Source organism: Zea mays, chromosome 5, assembly GCF_902167145.1.
Source record: "Zea mays cultivar B73 chromosome 5, Zm-B73-REFERENCE-NAM-5.0, whole genome shotgun sequence".
NCBI classification, from domain to species: Eukaryota; Viridiplantae; Streptophyta; class Magnoliopsida; order Poales; family Poaceae; genus Zea; species Zea mays.
Genome location: NC_050100.1, coordinates 82,288,858 through 82,310,606, shown reverse-complemented (window position 1 = coordinate 82,310,606; position 21,749 = coordinate 82,288,858).

Here is a 21,749-nt window from a genome sequence, read left to right as displayed (position 1 = left end):
CTTCAAATAAAACTCAAATTTATTTTGATTCAATTTTGGCATATATGGATCATCCTTTGCCACCACTTGGTTTGTTTTTGCAAATCAAAACTCAAATTTCTATCTCTAAGTCAAACACACATGTTAAGTCATAAAGAGAGTCATTTCAGGAGTATTTGATTCAGGATTCCAAAAACTCCCCCTTTTTCCCATAATCAACATTTCTCCCCACAAGAAGCCAACTTTTGACAAGAGAGACAATAAAAGAGTTTTGACAAAACAAAAAACTCTATTCTACTATTTTCAAAATCTCTCAAGTGGTAGCTGATCCATTTATCACTTTGGCCTTTATTTTCTCCCCCTTTGGCATCAAGCACCAAAACGGGATCAATCTTGGCCTTTTAACCCCATTGCCTCACCAAAATCTTCAATTAAGAGCAAATAGGAAATAAGAGTTAAAAGATGAACTTGGAAAAGTTACTCTTTTCATCGGAGTGCAGTGGAAGTCTTGCATGGTCCAAGTCCACCTTTTCCCTTTTAATTCTCCTTCGAGACTAAAACAAGCAAACTCAAGCATATGGTTAGTCTCAAAGGGTCAAGTTGTAACACATCTCCCCCTAAAACTGTGCATTACTTTGCAACGGACTTGTGAGGTCCAGGGAGTGTTTGTACAACTTGAGCACCATACTAAACAACAAAATGCAAAAAGGAACATGATCAAAAGCATAAATACATGTATGCTTAAATTCAATCCAAGTTCCGCGAATCTAAGACATTTAGCTCACTACGCAGCCTGCAAAAGGTCTTCTCATCTAGAGGCTTGGTAAAGATATCGACTAGCTGGTTCTCGGTGCTAACATGAAACACTTCGATATCTCCCTTTTGCTGGTGGTCTCTCAAAAAGTGATGCCGGATGTCAATGTGCTTTGTGCGGCTGTGTTCAACAGGATTTTCCGCCATGCGGATAGCACTCTCATTGTCACATAGGAGTGGGACTTTGCTCAGATTGTAGCCAAGGTCCCGAAGGGTTTTGCCTCATCCAAAGTAGTTGCGCGCAACACTGCCCTGCGGCAACATACTCGGCCTCAGCGGTGGATAGGGCAACAGAGGTTTGTTTCTTAGAGTTCCACGACACCAGGGACCTTCCTAAGGATTGGCACGTCCCTGATGTACTCTTCCTATCGACCTTACATCCAGCATAGTCGGAATCTGAGTATCCAACCAAGTCAAAGGTAGACCCCTTTGGATACCAGAGCCCGAAGCAAGGCGTAGCAACCAAATATCTAAGAATTCGCTTCACCGCCACTAAGTGACACTCCTTAGGATCGGATTGAAATCTAGCACACATGCATACGCTAAGCATAATATCCGGTCTACTAGCACATAAATAAAGTAAAGACCCTATCATTGACCGGTATGCTTTTTGATCAACGGACTTACCTCCTTTGTTGAGGTCGGTGTGTCCGTCGGTCCCCATCGGAGTCTTTGCGGGCTTGGCGTCCTTCATCCCAAACCGCTTCAGCAAGTCGTGTGTGTACTTTGTTTGGGAGATGAAGGTGCCGTCCTTGAGTTGCTTCACTTGAAACCCAAGGAAGTAGTTCAACTCGCCCATCATCGACATCTCAAATTTCTGCATCATAACCCTGCTAAACTCTTCACAAGACTTTTGGTTAGTAGAACCAAATATTATGTCATCGACATAAATTTGGCACACAAAAAGATCACCGTCGCAAGTCTTAGTAAAAAGAGTTGGATCGGCTTTCCCAACCTTGAAAGCATTAGCAATTAAGAAGTCTCTAAGGCATTCATACCATGCTCTTGGGGCTTGCTTAAGTCCATAGAGCGCCTTAGAGAGCTTACACACGTGGTCGGGGTACCGTTCATCCTCGAAGCCAGGGGATTGCTCCACGTACACCTCCTCCTTGATTGGCCCATTGAGGAAAGCGCTCTTCACATCCATTTGGTACAACCTGAAAGAATGGTGAGCGGCATATGCTAGCAAGATACGAATTGATTCTAGCCTAGCCACAGGAGCAAACGTCTCCTCAAAGTCCAAACCTGCGACTTGGGCATAACCTTTTGCCACAAGTCGAGCCTTGTTCCTCGTCACCACCCCGTGCTCGTCCTGTTTGTTGCGGAACACCCACTTGGTTCCCACAACATTTTGCTTGGGACGAGGCACCAGTGTCCAAACTTCATTGCGCTTGAAGTTGTTGAGTTCCTCCTGCATGGCCAATACCCAATCCGGATCTAGCAAGGCCTCCTCTACCCTGAAAGGCTCAATAGAAGAGACAAAGGAGTAATGCTCACAAAAATTAACTAATCGAGATCGAGTAGTTACTCCCTTGCTAATGTCACCCAAAATTTGGTCGACGGGATGATCCCTTTGAATCACCGCTCGAACTTGGGTTGGAGGTGCCGGTTGCGCTTCTTCCTCCATCACGTGATCATCTTGTGCTCCCCCTTGATCACACGCCTCCTTTTGATGAACCTGTTCATCATCTTGAGTTGGGGGATGCACCGTTGTTGAGGAAGAAGGTTGATCTCGTTCATCTTGTTCCTGTGGCCACACTTCTCCAATCGCCATGGTTCGTATAGCGGCCGTCGGAACATCTTCTTCATCCTGTTGATGGCGTGGCAAGCCGTGTTCACGGCTTCCGACCAAAAACACTCGGGGGTCTTGAATTCTCCAAGCATCGTCCTCGCCATATCGATTAGCGTCCTGTTCTTCCTCTCTACCACACCATTTTGCTGTGGTGTGTAGGGAGCGGAGAACTCGTGCTTGATCCCTTCCTCCTCAAGGAACTCCTCCACTTGAAGGTTCTTGAACTCGGACCCGTTGTCGCTCCTTATCTTCTTCACCTTGAGCTCAAACTCATTTTGAGCTCTCCTGAGGAAGCGCTTGAGGGTCCCTTGGGTTTCAGATTTATCCTGCAAAAAGAACACCCAAGTGAAGCGGGAAAAGTCATCAACAATAACTAAACCATACTTACTTCTTCCTATGCTTAGATAGGCGACGAGTCCGAAGAGGTCCATATGTAGCAGCTCCAGGGGTCTTGATGTGGTCATCACATTCTTGCTGTGATGCGCTCCTCCCACCTGTTTACCTGCCTGACAAGCTTGCCTTGATTCCCATCACCAAATATAATTGAATCTTGGGAATCCTTATTCTTGACGTAGGAGGTGAACATCTTCTTCTCCCCCGTCATATGGTTTGTGCATCCGCTGTCGATAATCCAGCTTGAACCCCCGGATGCATAAACCTGCAAGGCAAATTTAGGCTTGGGTCTTAGGTACCCAACTCATGTTGGGTCCTACAAGGTTAGTGCAAATATCCTTAGGGACCCAAATGCAAGTTTTGTCTCCCTTGCATTTTGCCCCTAACTTCCTAGCAACTATTTTCTTATCCTTTCTACAGATATCAAAGGAAGCATTTAAAGCATGATAAATTGTAGAGGGTTCATTCATTACTTTCCTAGGAACATTAACAACATTTCTCCTAGGCATATTATGAACAACATTTCTCCTACCAACATTTCTATCATGCACATAAGAAGAACTAGAAGCAAACATGTCATGAGAATCAAAAGCATCATATGCGTTACATCTCCTATAAGCATTTCTAGATTGTCTCCTATCATGGTACATAAAGGCATGGTTCTTTTGCACACTACTAGCCATAGGGGCCTTCCCTTTCTCCTTGGCGGAGATGGGAGCCTTATGGCCTGTCAAGTTCTTGGCTTCCTTCTTGTAACCAAGTCCATCCTTAATTGAGGGGTGTCTACCAATTGTGTAGGCATCCCTTGCAAATTTTAGCTTATCAAAATTACTCTTGCTAGTCTTAAGTTGAGCATTAAGACTAGCCAATTCATCATTAAGTTTGGAAATTGAAACTAGGTGTTCACTACAAGCATCAATGTCAAAATCTTTACACCTATTGCAAGCTTCAATAATTTCTACACAAGATGTTGATTTACTAGCTATTTCTAACTTAGCATTCAAATCATCATTAACACTTTTTAATTTAGAGATGGATTCATGACAAGTAGATAATTCACTAGAGAGCATTTCATTCCTTTTAATTTCTAGAGCAAGAGAATTTTGTGCACTAACAAATTTATCATGCTCCTCATATAAAAGATCCTCTTGTTTTTCTAGTAATCTATTCTTGTCATTCAAAGCATCAATCAACTCATTAATCTTATTAATTTTAGATCTATCTAATCCCTTGAATAAGCATGAGTAATCTATCTCATCATCATCACTAGACTCATCCTCACTTGAAGAAGCAAAAGTACTAGTATCATGAGTGCTTACTTTCTTCTCCCTTGCCATGAGGCAAGTGTGACGCTCGTTGGGGAAGAGGGATGACTTGTTGAAGGCGGTGGCGGCGAGTCCTTCATTGTCGGAGTCGGAGGAGGAGCAATCCGAATCCCACTCCTTTCCGATATGTGCCTCGCCCTTGGCCTTCTTGTAATGCTTCTTCTTCTCCCTTTTGTTCCCCTTTTCCTGGTCACTTTCATTATCGGGACAGTTAGCAATGAAATGACCAATCTTACCACATTTGAAGCACGAGCGCTTCTCCTTTGTCTTGGTCTTGCTTGGTTGTCCCTTGCGACCTTTAAGCGCCGTCTTGAAGCGCTTAATGATGAGGGCCATCTCCTCATTATTTAGCCCGGCCGCCTCAACTTGCGCCACCTTGCTCGGTAGCGCCTCCTTGCTCCTCGTTGCCTTGAGAGCAATGGGTTGAGGCTCATGAATAGGACCGTTCAACGCGTCGTCCACATATCTTGCCTCCTTGATCATCATTCGCCCGCTTACGAACTTCCCCAGAACTTCTTCGGGCGATATCTTGGTGTACCTAGGATTTTCACGAATATTGTTCACCAAATGAGGATCAAGAACGGTAAAGGACCTTAGCATTAGGCGGACGACGTCGTGATCCGTCCATCGCGTGCTTCCGTAGCTCCTTATTTTGTTGATAAGGGTCTTGAGCCGGTTGTATGTTTGAGTTGGCTCCTCGCCCCTTATCATTGCGAACCGTCCAAGCTCGCCCTCCACCAACTCCATCTTGGTGAGCAAGGTGACATCATTCCCCTCATGAGAGATCTTGAGGGTGTCCCAGATCTGCTTGGCATTGTCCAAGCCGCTCACCTTATGGTACTCGTCCCTGCACAAAGAGGCTAGCAACACAGTAGTAGCTTGTGCATTTTTATGAATCTGTTCATTAATAAACATGGGACTATCCGTACTAACAAAGTGCATTCCACTTTCTACAATCTCCCATATGCTAGGATGGAGAGAGAACAAGTGACTACGCATTTTGTGACTCCAAAATCCGTAGTCCTCTCCATCAAAATGAGGAGGTTTACCAAGTGGAATAGATAATAAATGAGCATTAGTACTTTGAGGAATACGAGAGTAATCAAAAGAAAAGTTTGAATTGACCGGTTTCTTTCTCTCGTATTCGTTGTGGTCGTCGTCCTTTTGGGAGGAAGTAGACTTATCGCTGTCGTAGTAGACGATCTCCTTGATGCGTCTTGTCTTCTTCTTCTTCCCATCTTTGCGTCTGTGGCCCGAGCCCGAGTCGTTGGAATTGTCATCCCTTGGCTCGTTGACGAAGGACTCCTTCTCCTTGTCGTTGATCACGATTCCCTTCCCTTTAGGATCCATCTCTTCGGGCGGTTAGTCCCTTTGTGAATAGAACGGCTCTGATACCAATTGAGAGCACCTAGAGGGGGGGGGGTGAATAGGTGATCCTGCGAAACTTAAACTTATAGCCACAAAAACTTGTTAAGTGTTAGCACAATAATCGCCAAGTGGCTAGAGAGGAGTCTCAACAAAACACAATACCACAAGAGATCAATCACAGAGATGACACAGTGGTTTATCCCGTGGTTCGGCCAAGACCAACGCTTGCCTACTCCACGTTGTGGCGTCCCAACGGACGAGGGTTGCAATCAACCCCTCTCAAGCGGTCCAAAGACCAACTTGAATACCACGGTGTTTTGCTTTGCCTTTCAATATCCCGTTTGCGAGGAATCTCCACAACTTGGAGCCTCTCGCCCTTACACTTGAGATTCACAAAGAAATACGGAGTAAGGGAGGAACTAGCAACGCACACAAGACTCAAAATCAGAGCAACAGCACGCACACAAGTCGCAACAAGAGCTCGCAACACAACTCAATGAGTTCACAACTCAACAAGAGCTCTAGATGCTATCACAATGAACCAAATGCTCGGAATCGATGTCTTGGTGCTTAGGAATGTTGTAGGAATGCTTGGTTTCCTCCTCCATGCGCCTAGGGGTCCCTTTTATAGCCCCAAGGCAGCTAGGAGCCGTTGAGAGCAAATCTGGAAGGCTGATCTTGCCTTCTGTCGACTGGTGCACCGGACAGTCCGGTGCACACCGGACAGTGTCCGGTGCCCGATTTCTTTCCTTAAACGGCGCAGCCGACCGTTGGCCGCCAGAGAGCCGTTGGCGCACCGGACATGTCCGGTGCACACCGGACAGTCCGGTGCCCCCTTCTAGCCGTTGGCTCGGCCACGTGTCCAGCGCAGATCGCGCGGCCGACCGTTGGCCCGGCCGACCGTTGGCTCACCGGACAGTCCGGTGCACACCGGACAGTCCGGTGAATTATAGCCGTACGTCGCCGGTAAATTCCCGAGAGCGGCCAGTTCGCCCGAGTCAGTCTGGCGCACCGGACACTGTCCGGTGCACCACCGGACAGTCCGGTGCTCCAGACCGAACAACCTTTTGGCTGTACACAACCAACTTTTCTCTGACTCGATTTCTCCTGTTTCAAGCACTTAGACACAATACATTAGTCTTCAAAACAATGTACTAAGGCTTAGAAACATACCTTTACTCTTGATTTGCACTTTGTCCATCCATGGGTATAGATTCACATTTAAGCACTTGTGTTGGCACTCAATCACCAAAATACTTAGAAATGGCCCAAGGGCACATTTCCCTTTCAATCATAAGTTAGTCTTAAGTCATCTTAGTAAGGTATGAGTCAAACATGCTAACTTCTCAAGAATCTTGGCTTAAAATATTGCATATCATTGCTATTAGTATACCTTTTGATTATGAGTAATTCCTTCAATTGGTACAATTTCACATTTTTATACTTTATTTGTACCAAGGTTCAAATTGTAGAACTTAATCCCCTGGCCTCACAAGTCCAAGTGCATAAGCTAAACAAATATTCATCACTTGTATGCACACGTTTAGGGGGAGAATGGTCTATAATTTGAATCTTTGAGACTAACTTCATTTTCAAGTCTATTATGTGTGTAGTCTCAAATTAGAAAGGAATGTTCGAGCAAAGACAATCACTTCCACTGCAAATTTTGATGGGTATCAAAGATTCTTTGCTCCAATAAATGTATCTTTTATACATTTTATAAGAGAATGGGTTTCTCTTGTATATGCTACTCCAACGTCATCTAAAATTGGTAAATGTGTATCACATCCTTTTTGGATTGCAAATGTCTAAAGTAGCATAGCTTATAAATTCTCTTGTCTAGAACTTAATTGATTAAATAGTGCACATGTTCCTTATGTTGCATGATTATGTTCAATTGATACTCCTTGTATGCCAATGGTACTTTAAGTTGCAAATAAGTACTCTCAACAGGTATCAATTGAATTCATATATATGTGTGCACTAAAACTTGAGAAGAACTTAGTGTAATATGCAATTAGTGATCTGATTATCTATCAAATTGTATCAATTGGTGGTTTTCAATTGATATTTTTTGTACATGATCACTAGTTGTATAATCCATACTTGTGCAATTTTCATGCTGCCTCTTGTTATGATAAGAAAATGCTAGGTGACATCTAGACTCCAGGTATCAAGATTTATCTTTCAATTAGTATGACAATATTCATTTGATATCTTGGACCTATGTCACAATTATGCCAACAAGAGATTGCAAAATGAACTCTAAATCCAACACAAGTATGGAAACCCCTTGAAAAGGTAAATCGCAAAGGTACATCACGTATGACACTTATCCATAACCTTTGTGCCATCTAAGGACCCTTTTCATGATAGTGTGTTCAAATCTTGATTAATCATAATTTCTACCCTTTATATTCTTTATATCTTTTTTGGAGATTTATGACAAAGGGGGAGAAATTGTGCATTAAATCTTACCTTTAGTCTTATGTAACTAAGTGTAAGAAGACTTTTGAAAAAGGGGAGAAATAATTGACAAAAGGGGGTTGAATCATAAGTAAAACATAAGATGAATGAAATTGATGAGTGCATAATATGTCATGAGCATCACGTTTATTTATGACACAAAGCACCCTATGAATAGTATGATATAAGTTTGAAAAGGAAATGTGCCCTTGGGCCATTTCTAAGTATTTTGGTGATTGAGTGCCAACACAAGTGCTTTTGTGTTAATCTATGCAAAGTGGTGGACAAAGTGCAAATCATGTCAAAGGTATGTTTCTGGACTTAGTACATTGTTTTATTGACTAATGTATTGTATCTAAGTGCTGGAAACAGAAAAAATTGAATTGGAAATGAGATGGCTACGTTCAGCCTAAGTCAGCTCGGTCTGGGTGCACCAGACTGTCCGGTGATACACCGGACAATGTCCGGTGGTGCACCGGACAGTGTCCGGTGCGCCAGGCTGGCTCAGGCAAACTTGCTGTTCTCGGGAAGAAACTAACGGCGTACGGCTATAATTCACCGGACTGTCCGGTGTGCACCGGACTGTCCGGTGTGCACCGGACTGTCCGGTGAGCCAACAGTCGGCCGGGCCAACGGTCGGCTGCGCGATCTGCGTAAGACACGTGGCCGAGCCAACGGTCGGGAGAGGGCATCGGACTGTCCGGTGTGCACCGGACAGTGTCCGGTGCGCCAACGGCTCCCAGGCGCCAACGGTCGGCTTCGCCAAATAAGGAAAGAGATCCGCACCGGACAGTGTCCGGTGGTGCACCGGACTGTCCGGTGCGCCAGGCGACAGAAGGCAAGATCAGCCTTCCTGGAATGTTCTCAATGGCTCCTAGCTGCCTTGGGGCTATAAAAGGGACCCCTAGGCGCATGGAGAAGAACACCAAGCATACTCAAAGCATTCCTAAGCACCAAGACTTCGATTCCACGCATTTGTTCTTCGTGATAGCATCTAGAGCTCTTGTTGAGTTGTGAACTCGTCGGGTTGTGTTGCGAGCTCTTGTTGCGACTTGTGTGCGTGTTGACATTCTGATTTTGTGTCGTGTGTGCGTTGCTCATCCCTCCCTTACTCCGTGCTTCTTTGTGAACTTCAAGTGTAAGGGCGAGAGGCTCCAAGTTGTGGAGATTTCTCGCGAACGGGATTAAGAAAAGCAAAGCAAAACACTGTGGTATTCAAGTGGGTCTTTGGACCGCTTGAGAGGGGTTGATTGCAACCCTCGTCCGTTGGGACGCCACAACGTGGAGTAGGCAAGCTTTGGTCTTGGCCGAACCACGGGATAACCACCGTGCCATCTCTGTGATTGATATCTTTGTGGTTATTGTGTTTTGTTGAGACTCCTCTCTAGCCACTTAGCAATTATTGTGTTAACACTTAACCAAGTTTTTGTGGCTTAAGTTTCAAGTTTTATAGGATCACCTATTCACCCCCCTCTAGGTGCTCTCAATTGGTATCAGAGCCGTTCTCTTCAAGAAAGGGACTAACCGCCCGAAGAGATGGATCCTAAGGGTAAGGGGATTGTGATCAATGACAAGAAGGAGTCATTCGTCAACGAGCCCAAGGATGACAAGCCTACCGACTTGGGCTCAGGCCACAAACGCAAGGATGGGAAGAAGAAGACAAGGCGCATCAAGGAGATCGTCTACTACGACGATAGCGACGAGTCCGCTTCTTCCCAAAAGGACAACGACGACAACGACTACAAGAGAAGGAAACCGGTTAATTCGAACTTTTCTTTTGACTACTCTCGTATTCCGCAAAGTACAAATGCTCATTTGCTTTCCATTCCACTTGGCAAACCTCCTCACTTTGATGGAGAGGACTACGGATTTGGAGCCACAAAATGCGTAGTCACCTATTCTCTCTCCATCCAAGCATATGGGAGATTGTGGAAAGTGGAATGAAATTTGATAGCTCGGATAGTCCTATGTTTATCAATGAACAGATTCATAGAAATGCACAAGCTACTACTGTGTTGTTAGCCTCTTTGTGCAGGGACGAGTACCATAAGGTGAGCGGCTTGGACAATGCCAAGCAGATCTGGGACACCCTCAAGATCTCTCATGAGGGGAACGACGTCACCTTACTCACCAAAATGGAGTTGGTGGAGGGCGAGCTTGGAAGATTCGCGATGATAAGGGGCGAGGAGCCAACCCAAACATACAACCAGCTCAAGACCCTTATCAACAAAATAAGGAGCTACGGAAGCACGCGATGGACGGACCACGACATCGTCCGCCTAATGCTAAGGTCCTTTACTGTACTTGATCCACATTTGGTGAACAATATTCGTGAAAATCCTAGGTACACCAAGATGTCACCCGAAGAAGTCATTGGAAAGTTCGTAAGCGGGCGAATGATGATCAAGGAGGTGAGGTACGTGGACGACGCGTTGAATGGTCCAATCCATGAGCCTCAACCCATTGCTCTCAAAGCAACGAGGAGCAAGGAGGCACTACCTAGCAAGGTGGCGCAAGTTGAGGCGGCCGGACTCAATGATGAAGAAATGGCCCTCATCATCAAGCGCTTCAAGACGGCGCTAAAGGGTCGCAAGGGACAGCCAAGCAAGACCAAGACAAAGGGGAAGCGCTCATGCTTCAAATGTGGTAAGATTGGTCATTTTATTGCTAACTGTCCCGATAATGATAGTGACCAGGAACAAGGGAGCAAGAGGGAGAAAAAGAAGGCATACAAGAAGGCTAAAGGCGAGGCACACCTTGGCAAGGAGTGGGACTCGGATTGTTCGTCATCCGACTCCGAAAATGAAGGACTCGCCGCCACCGCCTTCAACAATTCATCCCTCTTCCCAAACGAGCGTCACACATGCCTCATGGCGAAGGAAAAGAAGGTATGTACTCGAGACAGTACTACTTATAATTCTTCTAGTGATGATGAGTCTAGTGATGAAGAAATAGATTACTCTAGTTTGTTCAAGGGATTGGATAGAGCTAAAATAGATAAGATCAATGAATTGATTGATGCCTTAAATGAAAAGGATAGACTTTTAGAGAAACAAGAGGACCTTTTATATGAAGAGCATGATAAATTTGTTAGTGCACAAAATTCACTTGCTCTAGAAGTTAAAAGAAATGAAATTCTTTCTAGTGAAGTGTCTACATGTCATGATTCTATCTCTAACTTAAAGTAAATTAACAATGATTTAAATGCTAAACTAGAAGTAGCAAATAAATCTAACTCTTGTGTAGAACATGTTATGATTTGCACTAGGTGTAAAGATTTTGACATTGATGCTTGTAGTGAACACCTAGTTTGCATTTCTAAATTAAATGATGAAGTGGCTAGTCTTAATGCCCAACTTAAGACTAGCAAGAATGAATTTGACAAGCTAAAATTTGCAAGGGATGCCTACACGATTGGTAGACACCCCTCAATTAAGGATGGTCTTGGCTTCAAGAGGGAAGTCAAGAACTTAACAAGCCATAAGGCTTCCATCTCCACCAAGGAGAAAGGGAAGGCCCCTATGGCTAGTAGTGTGCAAAAGAACCATGCTTTTATGTACCATGATAGAAGACAATTTTATAGGAGTTGCAATGCTTATGATGCTTTTGACTCTCATGCTATGTTCACTTCTAGTTCTTCTTATATGCATGATAGAGATATGTCTAGGAGATATGTTCATCATGTGCCTAGAAAGAATATTGTTCATGTTTCTAGGAAAGTTAGGGATGGTCCTTCTACAATATATCATGCTTTAAATGCTTCCTTTGCTATATGTAGAAAGGATAGGAAGATAGTTGCTAGGAAATTAGGGGCAAAATGCAAGGGTGATAAAACTTGCATTTGGGTCCCTAAGACAATTGTGACTAACCTTGTAGGACCCAACAAGAGTTGGGTACCTAAGTCCCAAGCCTAAATTTGCCTTGCAGGTTTATGCATCCGGGGGTTCAAGCTGGATTATCGACAGCGGATGCACAAACCACATGACGGGGGAGAAGAAGATGTTCACCTCCTACGTCAAAAACAAGGATCCCCAAGATTCAATCATATTCGGTGATGGGAATCTAGGCAAGGTGAAAGGCTTAGGCAAAATTGCGATATCAAATGAGCACTCTATTTCTAATGTGTTTTTAGTTGAGTCTCTTGGATATAATCTGTTATTTTTTAGTCAATTATGCAATATGGGATATAATTGTCTATTCACTAATGTAGATGTGTCCGTCTTTAGAAGGTGTGATGGTTCACTAGCTTTTAAGGGTGTACTAGACGGCAAACTTTACTTAGTTGATTTTGCAAAAGAAGAGGCCGGTCTAGATGCATGCTTAATTGCTAAGACTAGCATGGGCTGGCTATGGCATCGCCGCTTAGCACATGTGGGGATGAAGAACCTTCACAAGCTTCTAAAGGGAGAACACATGATAGGTTTAACTAACGTGCAATTCGAAAAAGATAGACCTTGTGCAGCATGTCAAGCAGGTAAACAGGTGGGAGGAGCACATCACAGCAAGAATGTGATGACCACATCAAGACCCCTGGAGTTGCTACATATGGACCTCTTCGGACCTATCGCCTATCTAAGCATTGGAGGAAGTAAGCATGGTTTAGTTATTGTTGATGACTTTTCTCGCTTCACTTGGGTATTCTTTTTGCAGGATAAGTCTGAAACCCAAGGGACCCTCAAGCGCTTTCTAAAGAGAGCTCAAAATGAGTTTGAGCTCAAGGTGAAAAAGATAAGGAGCGACAATGGATCCGAGTTCAAGAATCTTCAAGTGGAGGAGTACCTTGAGGAGGAGGGGATCAAGCACGAGTTCTCCGCTCCCTACACACCTCAGCAAAATGGTGTGGTAGAGAGGAAGAACAGGACGCTCATAGATATGGTGAGGACTATGCTTGGAGAGTTCAAGACCCCCGAGCGCTTTTGGTCGGAAGCCGTGAACACGGCGTGCCATGCCATCAACCGGGTCTACCTTCACCGCCTCCTCAAGAAGACTTCATATGAGCTGCTAACTGGTAACAAACCCAATGTATCTTATTTTCGTGTATTTGGGAGCAAGTGTTATATTGTTGTGAAGAAAGGTAGAACTTCTAAATTTGCTCCCAAAGCTGTAGAAGGGTTTTTATTAGGTTATGACTCAAATACAAAGGCGTATAGGGTCTTCAACAAATCATCGGGTTTGGTTGAAGTCTCTAGCGACGTTGTATTTGATGAGACTAATGGCTCTCCAAGAGAGCAAGTTGTTGATCTTGATGATATAGATGAAGAAGACGTTCCAACGGCCGCTATGCGCACCATGGCGATTGACGATGTGCGACCACAGGAATATTTGGAGCAAGATCAACCTTCCTCCTCAACAATGGTGCATCCCCCAACCCAAGATGACGAACAGGTACCTCAAGGGGAGGCGCATGATCAAGGGGGAGCATAGGATGTTCAAGTTGAAGAGGAAGAAGCACCTCAGGCACCTCCAACCCAAGTTCGAGCGACGATTCAAAGGAATCATCCCATCGATCAAATTTTGGGTGATATTAGCAAGGGAGTAACTACTCGCTCTAGATTGGTGAATTTTTGTGAGCATTACTCTTTTGTCTCTTCTATTGAGCCGTTCAGGGTAGAAGAGGCCTTGCTAGATCCGGACTGGGTGTTGGCCATGCAGGAAGAGCTCAACAACTTTAAGCGTAATGAAGTTTGGACACTAGTGCCTCGTCCCAAGCAAAACGTTGTGGGAACCAAGTGGGTGTTCCACAACAAACAGGACGAGCACGGGGTGGTGACGAGGAACAAGGCTCGACTTGTGGCAAAAGGTTATGCCCAAGTTGCAGGTTTGGACTTTGAGGAGACTTTCGCTCCTGTGCCTAGGCTAGAATCAATTCGTATCTTGCTAGCATATGCCGCTCACCATTCTTTCAGGATGTACCAAATGGATGTGAAGAGCGCTTTCCTCAACGGGCCGATCAAGGAGGTGTATGTGGAGCAACCCCCTGGCTTCGAGGATGAACGGTACCCCGACCACGTGTGTAAGCTCTCTAAGGAGCTCTATGGACTTAAGCAAGCCCCAAGAGCATGGTATGAATGCCTTAGAGACTTTTTAATTGCTAATGCTTTCAAGGTTGGGAAAACCGATCCAACTCTTTTCACTAAGACTTGCGATGGTGATCTCTTTGTGTGCCAAATTTATGTCGATGACATAATATTTGGTTCCACTAATCAGAAGTCTTGTGAAGAGTTTAGCAGGGTGATGACGCAGAAATTCGAGATGTCGATGATGGGCGAGTTGAACTACTTCCTTGGGTTCCAAGTGAAGCAACTCAAGGATGGCACCTTCATCTCCCAAACGAAGTACACGCAAGACTTGCTAAAGCGGTTTGGGATGAAGGACGCCAAGCCCGCAAAGACACCGATGGGAACCGATGGACACACCGACCTCAACAAAGGAGGTAAGTCCGTTGATCAAAAGGCATACCGGTCAATGATAGGTTCTTTGCTTTATTTATGTGCTAGTAGACCGGATATTATGCTTAGCGTATGCATGTGTGCTAGATTTCAATCCGATCCTAAGGAGTGTCACTTAGTGGCTGTGAAGCGAATTCTTAGATATTTAGTCGCTACGCCTTGCTTCGGGATCTGGTATCCAAAGGGGTCCAACTTTGACTTGATTGGTTACTCAGATTCCGACTATGCTGGATGTAAGGTCGATAGGAAGAGTACATCGGGGACGTGCCAATTCTTAGGAAGGTCCCTGGTGTCGTGGAACTCTAAGAAACAAACTTCTGTTGCCCTACCCACCGCTGAGGCCGAGTACGTCGCCACAGGACAATGTTGCGCGCAACTACTTTGGATGAGGCAAACCCTTCGGGACTTTGGCTACAATCTGAGCAAAGTCCCACTCCTATGTGATAATGAGAGTGCTATCCGAATAGCGGAAAATCCTGTTGAGCACAGCCGCACAAAGCACATTGACATCCGGCATCACTTTTTGAGAGACCACCAGCAAAAGGGAGATATCGAAGTGTTTCATGTTAGCACCGAGAACCAGCTATTCGATATCTTCACTAAGCCTTTAGATGAAAAGACCTGTTGTAGGCTGCGTAGTGAGCTAAATGTCCTAGATTCGCGGAACTTGGATTGATTTATAGCATACATGTGTTTATGCCTTTGATCATGTTCCTTATGTATCTTGTTGCTTACTTGTGGTGCTCAAGTTGTACAAACACTCCCCGGACCTCACAAGTCCTTTTTGCAAGTGATGCACATATTTAGGGGGAGCTGTGCTACAACTTGACCCTTTGAGACTAACCGGGTGCTTGAGTTTGCTTTAGTCTCAAAGGAGGTTTGAAAGGAAAAAGGTGGACTTGGGCCATGAAAGACTTCCACTGCACTCCGATGAGAGGGTAACTTATTCCAAGTTCATCTCACGTACTCTTATTGCCTTTGTATTCTTATTTGAAGATTTTGGTGAGGCAATGGGGTTCTAGGGCCAAGATTGATCCCGTTTTGGTGCTTGATGCCAAAGGGGGAGAAAATAAAGGCCAAAGCAATAAATGGATCAGCTACCACTTGAGAGTTTTTGAAAATAATAGAATAGAGCTTTTGGTTTGTCAAAACTCTTTTATTGTCTCTCTCGTCAAAAGTTGGCTTCTTGTGGGGAGAAGTATTGATTATGGGGAAAAGGGGGAGTTTTTGAAATCTTGAATCAATTTCTCTTGGAATGAACTCTCTCTATGTCTTAACAAGTGTGTTTGACTTAGAGATAGAAATTTGAGTTTGATTTGCAAAAACAAACCAAGTGGTGGCAAAGAGTGATCCATATATGCCAAATATGAATCAAAACAATTTTTGAGTTCTCATTTGCATTGATATTGCACTTGTTCTAGTTGCTTTATGTTGTGTTGGCATAAATCACCGAAAAGGGGGAGATTGAAAGGGAAATGTGCCCTTGGGCCATTTCTAAGTATTTTGGTGATTGAGTGCCAACACAAGTGCTTTTGTGTTAATCTATGCAAAGTGGTGGACAAAGTGCAAATCATGTCAAAGGTATGTTTCTGGACTTAGTACATTGTTTTATTGACTAATGTATTGTATCTAAGTGCTGGAAACAGGAAAAATTGAATTGGAAATGAGATGGCTACGTTCAGCCTAAGTCAGCTCGGTCTGGGTGCACCGGACAGTGTCCGGTGCGCCAGGCTGGCTCAGGCAAACTTGCTGTTCTCGGGAAGAAACTAACGGCGTACGGCTATAATTCACCGGACTGTCCGGTGTGCACCGGACTGTCCGGTGAGCCAACGGTCGGTCGGGCCAACGGTCGGCTGCGCGATCTGCGCAAGACACGTGGCCGAGCCAACGGTCGGGAGAGGGCACCGGACTGTCCGGTGTGCACCGGACAGTGTCCGGTGCGCCAACGGCTCCCAGGCGCCAACGGTCGGCTTCGCCAAATATGGAAAGAGATCCGCACCGGACAGTGACCGGTGGTGCACCGGACTGTCCAGTGCGCGAGGCGACAGAAGGCAAGATCAGCCTTCCTGGAATGTTCTCAACGGCTCCTAGCTGCCTTGGGGCTATAAAAGGGACCCCAAGGCGCATGGAGAAGAACACCAAGCATACTCAAAGCATTCCTAAGCACCAAGACTTCGATTCCACGCATTTGTTCTTCGTGATAGCATCTAGAGCTCTTGTTGAGTTGTGAACTCGTCGGGTTGTGTTGCGAGCTCTTGTTGCGACTTGTGTGCATGTTGACATTCTGATTTTGTGTCGTGTGTGCGTTGCTCATCCCTCCCTTACTCCGTGCTTCTTTGTGAACTTCAAGTGTAAGGGCGAGAGGCTCCAAGTTGTGGAGATTTCTCGCGAACAGGATTAAGAAAAGCAAAGCAAAACACTGTGGTATTCAAGTGGGTCTTTGGACCGCTTGAGAGGGGTTGATTGCAACCCTCGTCCGTTGGGACGCCACAACGTGGAGTAGGCAAGCTTTGGTCTTGGCTGAACCACGGGATAACCACCGTGCCATCTCTGTGATTGATACCTTTGTGGTTATTGTGTTTTGTTGAGACTCCTCTCTAGCCACTTGGCAATTATTGTGTTAACACTTAACCAAGTTTTTGTGGCTTAAGTTTCAAGTTTTATAGGATCACCTATTCACCCCCCCTCTAGGTGCTCTCAAAGTTGTCTTCACTCTTTGACCCAAATATGTGCTTTTGGCATTTGAGTACTGTTGGAACTTGCTCTCTGTCGCAAGGAGGCCAACAAGGGTGAACAGTGATGACAACAGGGTTACGTGCTAGAAGGCAATAGCTCTGTTAATCTGGCCTCTCACGGGCACTATGCGGGGGTATTTATAGGTACCTGAGCGCCCAGCGCCTTGTGTTAAGGACGCATGTGCCCTCAGCTACCCAGGTTATCCCCGGAATATTCCCATAAAGCAGGGTTACAGACTGTAATTACAGGAATGCCTTTACAGATGAGGCCCGTAACACACGGCGGCCACGCAGGGCCCGTTACAATGGGCCGGATCGCACGTGGGCCTCCGAACTGGACGAGGCCGCATGGTGGGAGGACCTCGTCGCAGGCCCTCGTCTAGTGTCGTACCGAGCGAAGGGTGTCCCTGCCTGTTTTGTCTCCGTCAGACCAGCGACTGCGGCGAAGACTTCGAGCGGAGGGTGGCGGCTTTGCCTTTGCCCCAACATTTGCCCTCCGAGGGACCAGTTCGACAAAGTCACCTGGTGCCGAAGACGTCGCTAGATGGTGGAGACGCTGCCCTCGCTCGAAGTGGTTCCGCGGGGGGTTTTGACGTGACCGTTGATTGACGGCGTACTGTTGGATTGCGGGTTTCCCGAAACGTCGCGCCCTGTTGGAGTGCGGGTTTCCCGAAGAGCCGCACCCTATCTATAAAAGGGGGCGGGGGTCGGTGCTTTTTGAACTTCACTTTCCGCGCTCCGTGAAAACCCTAGCCACCCTTTTCGCCGCCTTGCTGCTCGTCTGCCTGCCGTGCTCTTGTTCGCCGAAGATCTGGCTCGAGTGAAGCAGACCGCCCGCCGCCGTCGACGGTACGTAGCAATGTCGTCCTCGTCTTCTTCCGCTGCCGCTACGCCGCCGGTCGATCCCTCGCCGTCGGCCGCCGCCTCGTCTAAGGAGACGCTGGGTAGTTTGATGGCGGAGGATTTGCGCGCCGGCGATTCTGTTCATTTTGGCGTGTCGCGGATGTCGTCGGTCCGCGTGCAGGATATGCAGCGATTGGGTTACTTCGGCGGCGGAGTTGCCCGAGTCCCGGGGACGGAGGAAGTCCCCGAGCCAGAGGGCGAGTTGGTTGTTTTTGAGGCGTTCTTTGCCGCCGGACTCCGCTTGCCTGCGCATCGATTTGTTGGCGAAGTCCTGCGCAGGTTCAACGTTCAAATACATCAGCTGACACCGAATGCCATGGTGGCTCTGTCGAAGTATGTCTGGGCGACGACTTCGTACGGCGGACAGCCATCGGTCGAAGTGTTTGCGAAGTATTATTGTTTGCACTGGCAGAAGAAGATGATTGGAGACGAAGTCGCTCAGTTCGGGTCCTGCACATTCACGCCGAAGACCGGCAAGACCACGATGCAGGTGATCGAGTTGGTTCCTTGCGCCCGCAACAAGTGGGGCAACTGGAATGAATATTGGTTTTACGTTGCTGAGGGTACCGTCGAAGGCCATGAGGGACTCCCCGTGTCCGAGATGTGCTCTCATTTTTACTCAGCGTACCCGCCCTTTGAAGTGGCGGAGGGGGATGTGGACGAAGGGGCCCTTCGGTGCGCCGCCGGCCTGAGCAGTGGGCGCGACTTGGTTGAAGAATTTGTGGCGTACGGGGTATGGCCCTTGGCGCATGGCTGGGCGTTGGGCGAAGTGTGCCCTCGCCAGATGCCTTCCCATGGTGGGAAGATGGTGCGAAGTCCTGCCTTCGCACTGAGTCTGCAAAACCGCGACCCGGCCGCCTTTGTGCGTGAGGCAGAGGGTGGGGCGGTGCGGCTAGTTGGACGTTACGTGCCGAGGACAGAGGGCCAGCGCAGCTGGGATATCCGCGGGTCGAATGACCGTTTGAACAGGGTTTTCGAATTAAATCAATTGCCATATGAAGGCTACCCTGGTCAAGACGATGTGGACCGCCGTGGGAAGAAACCGGCGGTGGAGACTGGAGACGACCCTGCGCCGGCGGCCGCCCCATCCTCTAAAAAGAGAAAATTAGGTACTGTTATGGGAGGTCTTGGGGTTTCTGATGGTTTTGCTAGAGAGCTGATGAGGACGTGCGCGGCCCCCGGGGGAAGGATGTCTTCGCCCGAGCTCCGGGAGTCTTCGGCTCGGATGCTGAGGGTTACCGGGGGTTGCTGGCCTAGGAATGTTCCTATCCCCCGCGCGGCCGGCGAAGACTCTTTTACATCTCGCATGGTTCGTAAATGGAGAGTTTTTCCTTACGGGCGGAATATTGCTGCTGTTGTGTCAGCAGTGATGGACAAGGATCGCCAGGGAGCTGCACAAAAGCGGCAGGCGGCCGTCAGGCTCGTTGAAGCCAGGCCGAAGAGGCAGCGGGGGCTGCGAAGGCAGCGGCCCCCGGCGGAGGCAAGCCGCCGCTGTCGGCGAAGTCGGGCGCCCCTGCATCTAGCAAGGCGCCGGAGGCAACGGCGGGCGCCGGAGGCTCCAAATCGACAAAGGTGGTGCCGCCTGCCGGCGGAGTGGCGGAGGTCGTGAAGGCGGCCCAAGCGTTGCCGTTGTCAGGCAAACGCGTCACCGACTTCGCCACCAATATTAGTGTGGACGACTATCTTGGTGGTAAGTCGTTGGCTTCATTTTATATATATATATATATAATTTATTCGTCGTTACGTCGCAGGGTCGGACGAAGGCCAACTTGCTATAGTTGCGCCTGCCGCGGCGACCACGACGGCTGCCGTGGTGCCGAAGGCGAAGGGCGGGGCTCTTAGCGCCGGAGGCGAGGCGTTGGCCTTCGCGGCTGTCAGGGATGAGGCGGGCGCTGCGTCCCGCCGGCTGGAGGAGGTGACGGAGGCGCTGAGCCAGGCGTCCCGCCGGCTGAAGGAGGTGTTTTTTTTGCTTAGGCCACGGCCTTACGTGTGCTCTGCAGGTGGCTGACTTCGCCAACCGTACAGCGTCGGGGGCCCTCACGGCGGCTGTGTCTGTCGAAGTCGAGAGACTTCGGACACAACATGCCGACGCCGTCCGTGAAAAATCGGCCGCCGACAGCAAGTGTCGTAAGCTGACGGACAAGGTGGCCGTACTGGAGAAGGAGAAGGCTGACCTCCGGCGCCAACTGGCGGGGGAGAGGAGGGAGATCAACGAGGCCCTCGCCAGGGAGAAGGCTGCGCAGGCTGAGGCCAAATTGGCGCGGGCAGAGGGCAATATTGCCAGGGAGCGCGCCGAGCAGCTGCAGGAGCGGCTCACTGCCTTGGAGAGCCGCATGGAGAGGGCCGAGGCCGTGTCGCGCGCGGAGGCAGAGCGGACGTGCAAACAACTCATGGATACATACCGTGAGCTGGGCGCGGGGACCGGTGAATTCGAAGTGCCGGACCAAGAGGCCGGAGTTCGCTGCCTGGAGTGGGTGCAGGAGGAATTGCAAGCGCTCCCCACTGTCGTGGAGGGGTTTATGGCGTATGCCTCCCTGGTCACCTGCGAGGGGGCGATGAATGCGCTCTCCCGCGAAGGGTGCCGGCACTTCGAGGTCTTCGACCAAGCCGATGAAGATTTCGAGCGAGATATCTTTAAGGTTGAGGACCCCATTGTGAAGGAATCCACCGGAGCCATTTACGACCGGATGTGGGGTGCGCACGGTCGCGAGGTGGTCAGGGAGCGGGCCGAGACGGCGAGGGCTCAGGTAACGTGTTTTTTTTGGCGTTTGTTGGATGTGGGCTATGTGTGTGTGCTGACTTTTGTGTGTTTTGTCTTAGGTGGCGCGTGGCGAGAGGGTGGACGACTTCGGGGCGTTGAACAGCGCGCCGCCTGAGCCGGAGCCGACCCCGGCGGAGGCCGTGTCTGGGGCCGCCCTGGAGCTGACCCCGGAGACTGCGGAAGACGCACCGGATGCCTCCGCATCCGCTGCGGCCGGCGAAGACCTGCCCCCAGAGGTCGCCGAAGGCGCGCTTGATGCCCCCGCAGCTGCTGCGCCGAGTGCTGAAGATCCCGTGGTGGTGGCGGAAACGACAGCGGAAGCAACGACGGAGCCAGCGGCGGAGGCTCCCGCAACGTCAGGGCCTTCGCAGGTGGCGTAGTGGGTGTAGAGGGTTAGGGAAATTTGTATATGTTGCTGAATTTTGGTTGCTGCGCAGGTTCAAGATTTTGGGCCTGCGCACGCAACCGCTACTACTAAATTTTTGTCGGCTTCGACCGCGGAAGGTGGTAATGAATGTGGTGGATCTGCATCTGAGTCTTTTGATTTTGCTGACTCTGGGAGCTCGGTTGAGTGGACTGAGGAGTCATCAAAGGAGGATTTGGACTACTTTGCGGCTTTGGACGTGGCTGCGGCGGAGGCTTCGCCGCACGCCGCGGACGCAGGAGATGTGCCAGGCCCTAGCACCGGGCGACGACGACGAAGGGCGGTTGCGAAGCGTAGAGTTAGTGGGGCGGAGGGGGCTCGGCTTCGTGTGAGTAGGGCTG